Raw genomic sequence first — 6,720 nt, 5'->3', positions numbered from 1 at the left:
GTAAGGGGTTAACCTCCTCCCTAGCAGGATACCATTAGGCCTGTCTTATGGCAGTTATCCACCATAATGCTCATTTACTGTTCTAAAGAGTTTGAAAGGTATAAAAACAAACAATATTAGAATTTTTGAGAGGATGAAGAAGCTAAGTTTCTGAAGGAACTGAGCAGCCTTATATTTCTCAGATGAAGGGAATTTTATTTGAATCTGATGAAGACATAACTTTGGCAGGGAATGTGCTTGTGAAACCAGTCAGACTTCCTACCTAAAAAGAATTTAATTGTCCCAAGAAGTAAACATTACTCTGTGTATTTACATTGCATGCTTTCTGATCATCGCACTGACATGTGACTGTAATATCAGAATGTACAAATACACTGATATAATACTGACATTTTTGGCTGCTAAAGTTATCAATAGCTTGGTTAGGTTTCTGAAAGTGAACCTGTCACTAAGCTGTATACCTGGCTAGCAGTGGCCTTCCTGGGCCATATACTGGGGCAGACATGTTAATCATTGTGAAGGGTGACCTAGGTAACCAATGTGCACATGGTGTCAGAGAATGGCTGCTTCCATTCCAAATGGAGATGAATAGAGTTTGCAGTTGCCTGTTCCCTATTTATCAGTCACTGAATTGTAAATCCCAATAAAGTGCATTTCCAAGGCTACATGTATGCTTCTGGATCTCCCTCACTGCCTTCACTCAAATCTATGAAGAAAACGACAACATGAAAACATGGAATGATGACACAGATTGGGGGTTAGCACTACGGAGGTGATTGAAGATAAGAAGCCATATTTGACTTTCCCTACTGTACTCTCCACACATTTAACAGAGTCACGGTCCACCTAGAACAGCTTTCCTCTACCCTTTTAGCTCAGAGGAACCCTTGGAATAGCCTTTTGTTCTCAGGGAATCCCTACTACGTATTGGCATATCTACAGTGTGATGGGCAGGTCAGTGGGAGAAATGCTCCTTACATTTGTGGTCAGTAGGAAGAATCTTTCTCCTACAGATAGTTAAAAGGATCACTGGTGGTAACATTTTGGAGAGACAGAAATTGCTCCTTGCTAAAGGAATCCCTTGCACCCTATGGAGAAACTCTAGAGTTCAATGAAACCCTGGTTGAGAAAGGCTGCTCTAGAAATTCCTCAGCTTGCTTGCTTGATTTTCTCTCATTTAGCGCACACAGCTCAAATTTTGCCTGATTCAGCAGGAATCAGACACATTTTAAGCTGTCTATGACCAAGCCTATACAGACACGCCTCAATTTTCAGGTCCCAGCATATTTAAGTATCCCCTGTTGCCTGGGTCTCTGGCTGGACTGAGCTTCCTCTGAGTATTTTTGACAGGAAATACTTACAACACTACCCATATATCTATGGCATAGCCTTCATTGTAATATTGTTTGATGGTGTAATTTGTTAAAACAATTCCCCCTCCCAACACCTATTCTGAATAACCTGTGTAAGAAAGATATGGCACATGATCTCTCTTGTATCATCCAGCACCGCAGGGGCGTCGGTAGGGGGTGGCTAGGGATGGCCGAAGCCCCGAATGTGACCCTGAAAAGCCCAGAGTCTCGTAAATTCATTTTACAATTATTAGCCCTGAGTCCCCATGGCACCGCACTGCGCATGTGTGAGAACTGGAGCGAGCGTCGACGGCACCGCACTGCGCATGAGCGAGCGTCGGCCGGCGGGACGTGTGACGTCAATACGTGCAGCGTATCGACGTTACACGTCCCGCTGGCCGCAGCTTGCTCGTGCGTGAGAAGGAGCGAGTGGCGTCAGGATGTCACACACGGCATGGCATGCATGCCCTGGCTGGCCTGCCTTTAAAAAAGCGCTAGGCGGGACTTGGGAGACAAAGCGCGCGCATTCACACTAGGCAGCGCGTGAGCGCACCGGGCTGGGCGGGTGGGCTGACTGGAGCGGAGCTGGACTGCTGGAGGCTGCCAGGAGGATGGAGCAACAACAAGTGACAGACTGAGACAGCACAGCAGGCTGCAGCTGCTGACATCGTGCTGACTACTAGACTCTCAGAGAGCACTCACTGGCAGTGGCCGCAGGACTAAGGGAAGGAGCTGGATCTGGCAAGATGACACTGTCTGTTGCTGTGGCAATCACATGGGACAATTGTACCTTAAAATGGCTTAGTCTGACTTCAACTGGGTAGGGGCTGCCTCAGATTGGATGCTGCTTGAATCATGGATCTAGCTTTAGTACCTCTTGTACAATCACATGATTGTATAGTGTATGGACCAGATCACTACATTACCTTAGATTGTACAGTCAGATTGCATAGTGTATGGTCAGCTTTCTTTAGGCTAGATAGAGCTACTTTTGATTGAAAAGAGATTTGTCTGCAACATTTTTAAGTTATATCAGTATAGAGGAGCTTAGAGCTCAAAAGATCTTCCTGTACCTGCATGTGGATTGTGGATGATTAACCACCTATTCCCAGTCTAAAGATCTAAAGGAAAATAAAAACACTTCTTTGAATGTCTGCAGGGTTGATTCACGGCCATGCCACATGCAGTCCAATGTTTTTTTTTCTGCGTCAAACGCACCATAGATAGTAGGTTAAATGCTTTCATATGGCATAGTTCACAAGAGTGTGTTCCTGTCCAGAAAGAAAAGTAGAACATGCTGCATTTTTTCTGTACTGAAAAAAACACATCGGAGTGCACATGTCCTTACTTAGGGTGAAGAAAAAAAAGGGGAAAAAACACAATGGAACTGCGTTTCTATGGTGTGAACTGGCCCTTAGGGTCTGCTCACACTGCTCGCGTTCTTGTGTGGTCCCACATATTTATTTCAATGGGCTGTCAAATGTACTGGAATGCAGAAACAATTGTGTGGTTTGATGGCTGCACCGGAATGGGGTATTATTGGATTCCAAGATGTCTTTGGGGTTCCATTAACAGTTGGCACCCGCACGTTAGAGCTGCACAATTAATCGCTAAGAATCGAAAATCGCAATCTTTTTCCCTTCCCGATCTTTAAAACAGCATGTCACGATTCTTTCTAACAAGTTCCTCTTCTCCAGGCGGGCCTTGTCTGGACTAGTCTCTCAGAGTCGTCTCATCAATCATACCTGCTGCTGCCAGGTGGTGGACACTGGACAAGGTCATCATGCTTCATGATATGGGCGTACTAGCGCAATACAGGTAACTATATGCAATTGCATTGCATGCATGGAGAAAATGTTGATGTCTGATCAAATTTATGTTAAAACAAAATCCTATGCTATAGTCAAATTTAAATCTCAGACTGTGTTTATTAAAATTATTATATTATTATATAAGTCTTTATAGTCTGAAATAAATTAGAACATTACGTACCAAGATTACAGTCATACGGTACCCTTACTTACCTTACCCATTTAATATATACTTAAATATATAATTCCACAAGGGGAATGGGGACAACTTGGCATGCGACATTGTTTTGTATGTATTAATCACAATTTAACGCTTGGAAATGCTGAAAACCATAAAATATATATTTTTATTGCTTTTGTCTTTTTCTAATAGTATTTTATGTGCTACATACAATCAACATCAAAGTGTTTTTTTGGAATGGCAGCGAAACGCAAGTCAACAATGCATACAAATTTTTAACAACAAAACAGGTACAAATTTGCAACAACAAAACAGGTACAAATCATTCTTTCTCCTCTTTCTCTCTCTCTTTCTCCTCTCTCTCCTTCTCCTCAATTAAAAAAACTCCAAGCCTGTGTGTGGTTTGTATATTGCATAATGTTTTTGTCCAAACACAATGCAGCTGTTGACAGCTTTCTGCTTTACCTTTATCAGATGTTCATCAGGCTGAGTTGATGGGCACTGATGAGGCTGAGCCTGAATGCAAGAGACACTAAAGAGTCAGAAAAACCCTACGACAGCAGGTAAGTAGACATTAAATTTAAACAAAAAAAGTGATATTCCTACATCACATACGCATTTTATTTGTTGTGTTTTCAGTTTTGCTAAAGCATACTACAATCCATTTAAAGTGGTGTAACACCGTTAAAAAAAAATCATGAATGTGCCTAAATAAAATAAACATTTGGAAAGGTTTGAATTGGGCCTTAAAGAATGAATGCCTACATATCACAAAATTTCTATCAGCCTTTGAGAGCTCAAAGACTTGAAACAGCGTGGGCCAAGCAACTTTCAAATTTCTAGTGGGATGTTGGCAGAGCACTCTTGAACCACTGCTGCAGCCTGTAGTGAATAGTGGGGGTATACTTTTTATATACAAGAAGAAACTAATCTCACTAACATTAAATACACATATGAAGTTAAAAAAAGACGATTTAAACATGGATAAAAAAAATATACCAAGTTCAGGAAAGCAAACTCTAAATTCGAAATAATTTCTTCATAGGATATGGATATCAGACATTTTTTCAGCAAAAAAGGGTCTAATGCAGCAGAAGAAGCTGAACCTGAGTCTCATGATGAAGCCGTGAGCACGGATCAAATATCAGAATGTGATGACAGTATTTTAAGTGCAGAGGAAGGCACTTCTAGTACCACAACAGATACAGAAGTGGGTGATGGATCCATTGATATGACTGCAGGTTGTGGTGTTACTGATCTAGGAGATGTGGATAGTGGTTGTATGCAGCCTAAACTAAAGCAATATCCCTATGAAATGTTTGGTTCACAAAAGCGATCGTTCAAATTTCAGTGGTTTGAGATATATACTTTGGCTAGAATATTCATGTAACAAAAATACTGCATTTAATCTTGCTTGTAGAAATTTTTCCCCAAAAGGCAAGAGGCACAATCTGGACGCATTATTAAACACACAAGGTTTTAAAAATTGGAAACGTGCTTTAGATTCCTTTGAGGAGCATGAAAGAAGTGCTCTTCACAGGTCTAGCATGTTGGCATGGGCAGCTTGTAAAGATTCTAAACTGCGTGTAAATGTTGTAGAACAAATAGAAAAAGCTACTGAACTCCAAATTCGAGAAAGGCGAGAGTATCTAAAACGAATAGTTGCAACCACAGTGCTTCTTGCCAAGCAGGGCATATCATTTTGAGGTCATTTAGAAGGAGGAGGAAGCCTAAATAGAGGCAATTTCAAAGAGTGCTTAAATTATTTACTTAAATTCGATCCTTTCCTTCTAAACTACAAGCCTCCAGGCAATGCTACCTATACTTCACCTTCATCACAAAATGATCTCATACAGTGCTGTTCAGAAGAAGTAACAAGTACAATTGTTAGCGAGTTAAAGAAATCTGGAATGTATGCCATAATGGCAGACAAAGCAAGGGATGAAAGAAAAGAGCAACTTGCTATCTGTGCACGCTACGTTGAACCTGACACAATTGTTGTAAAATAACATTTCCTGGGATTTTCTGAACTGAAAGATTTAAGTGCAAATTCAATAACAGGATCTTTGGAAGATTGCCTCACAGTTAATGGTTTAGCCAATGTCCTCTGTGTTGCTCAAACGTACGATGAAGCTGCAGTTATGTGTGGCGCATCCTGAAGCTATTTATGTTCACTGTTATGCCCATGAATTAAACCTTGTACTCTGCTATACCTGTAAAACAATCCCAGAGGCTTCTGATTTTTTTCAAACACTAGAAAACCTGTATACTTTTTTAGTGTATCTTTTACACAACACCAAAAGTTCATTGATGTTCAGGCGCAACTTGGACTAAAAGAAACAGAACTAGTACAGCTCCCAGAGACACTTTGTTCTTGCCAGATACGTTCCATTAATACTAATTTCGCAACTTTCCAGCTGTTGTGCAGTGTCTTGAAGAGGAGAAATCTGCCATAGCCACTGGCTTGTTGATTAAATTGCATAAGTTATCAATGCGCTACTGCCTTTTTGCGTTTCAATTCTTACTGGCTACTACAGAAGGTTTCCATAAGTTGCTTCAGAAGGAAAACCTGGATTTGTCTATTGCATTAGAGTATAAAAAAGATGTTTGTACTTCATTAAGATCTCTAAGAACCAATGCCAAATCAAGAGATATACTTCAAAAAGCTGTTTCTTTGTTTGACATTGACACTGAGAATCCACAAGCATCCAGGCAAATTAAAAAAACAAAAATGATGGAAGACTTTGTGTACGAAGCCAGACCAACACCACGTGATCATTTTTCAAGTGAAGATGATCTTAGAACAAAAATATTTTACACTTGTTTGGACCGAATGCTCTCTGAACTTGACCATCGTTTCTCTAGCATTAAAGAAAATTTGGCATTGAGGCATGCAGCCCACTTTCTTCATCTTTTCTGTTAGGCCGCGTACACACGGGCGGACTGTTCGCCCAACTTTGTCCGTCCAACAGTTTCGGCAAACAGTCCGCTCAAAATTAGCATGGACGGACATGGCCACACACGACGAACGAACAGTTTGCTGAAACCGTGTGCGATGACGTGAACAACACGTACGACGGGACGAAAAATACGACGTCCTATACACTGCATTATAGCTTTCGGCGTGAAAATCCTTTCTGAGCATGCGCGCAACTTTGTTTGACGAACAAGCCTACACATGAGCGGACTGTTCGCTGAAACAAGGTTTCAGCGGACAGTTTTTCGGAAATTCCGAAAAACCTTGTCCGTCCAACTGTCCGCTGAAACTGTCCGCTGAAAGCCCACACACGAGCGGACTGTCCGCCCAAACACTGTTCAGCGGACAAAGTTGGGCGAACAGTCCGCCCGTGTGTACGCGGCCTTAGAAGACATAAAT

At 41.4% G+C, this 6,720-nt stretch overlaps 1 long non-coding RNA gene across 1 annotated transcript; it reads left to right on the top strand.

Moving 5' to 3' along the window:
- The first annotated feature begins 1,941 nt into the window (after window positions 1-1,941).
- LOC143960123 (uncharacterized) lies at window positions 1,942-6,404 on the top strand. The gene is made up of 4 exons (XR_013270266.1): window positions 1,942-3,170; window positions 3,537-3,634; window positions 3,819-3,907; window positions 4,390-6,404. It is a non-coding gene; the product is annotated as an uncharacterized LOC143960123 (long non-coding RNA).
- Window positions 6,405-6,720: the final 316 nt, after the last annotated feature.

The sequence above is a fragment of the Lithobates pipiens genome, unplaced genomic scaffold (assembly GCF_037356315.1).
Source record: "Lithobates pipiens isolate NorthernLeopardFrog02 unplaced genomic scaffold, aLitPip1_a1.2 Scaffold_8, whole genome shotgun sequence".
Classification (NCBI taxonomy): Eukaryota; Metazoa; Chordata; class Amphibia; order Anura; family Ranidae; genus Lithobates; species Lithobates pipiens.
Note: the sequence above shows the minus strand (reverse complement) of the source record. Positions and strands in the feature narration are given on the sequence as shown.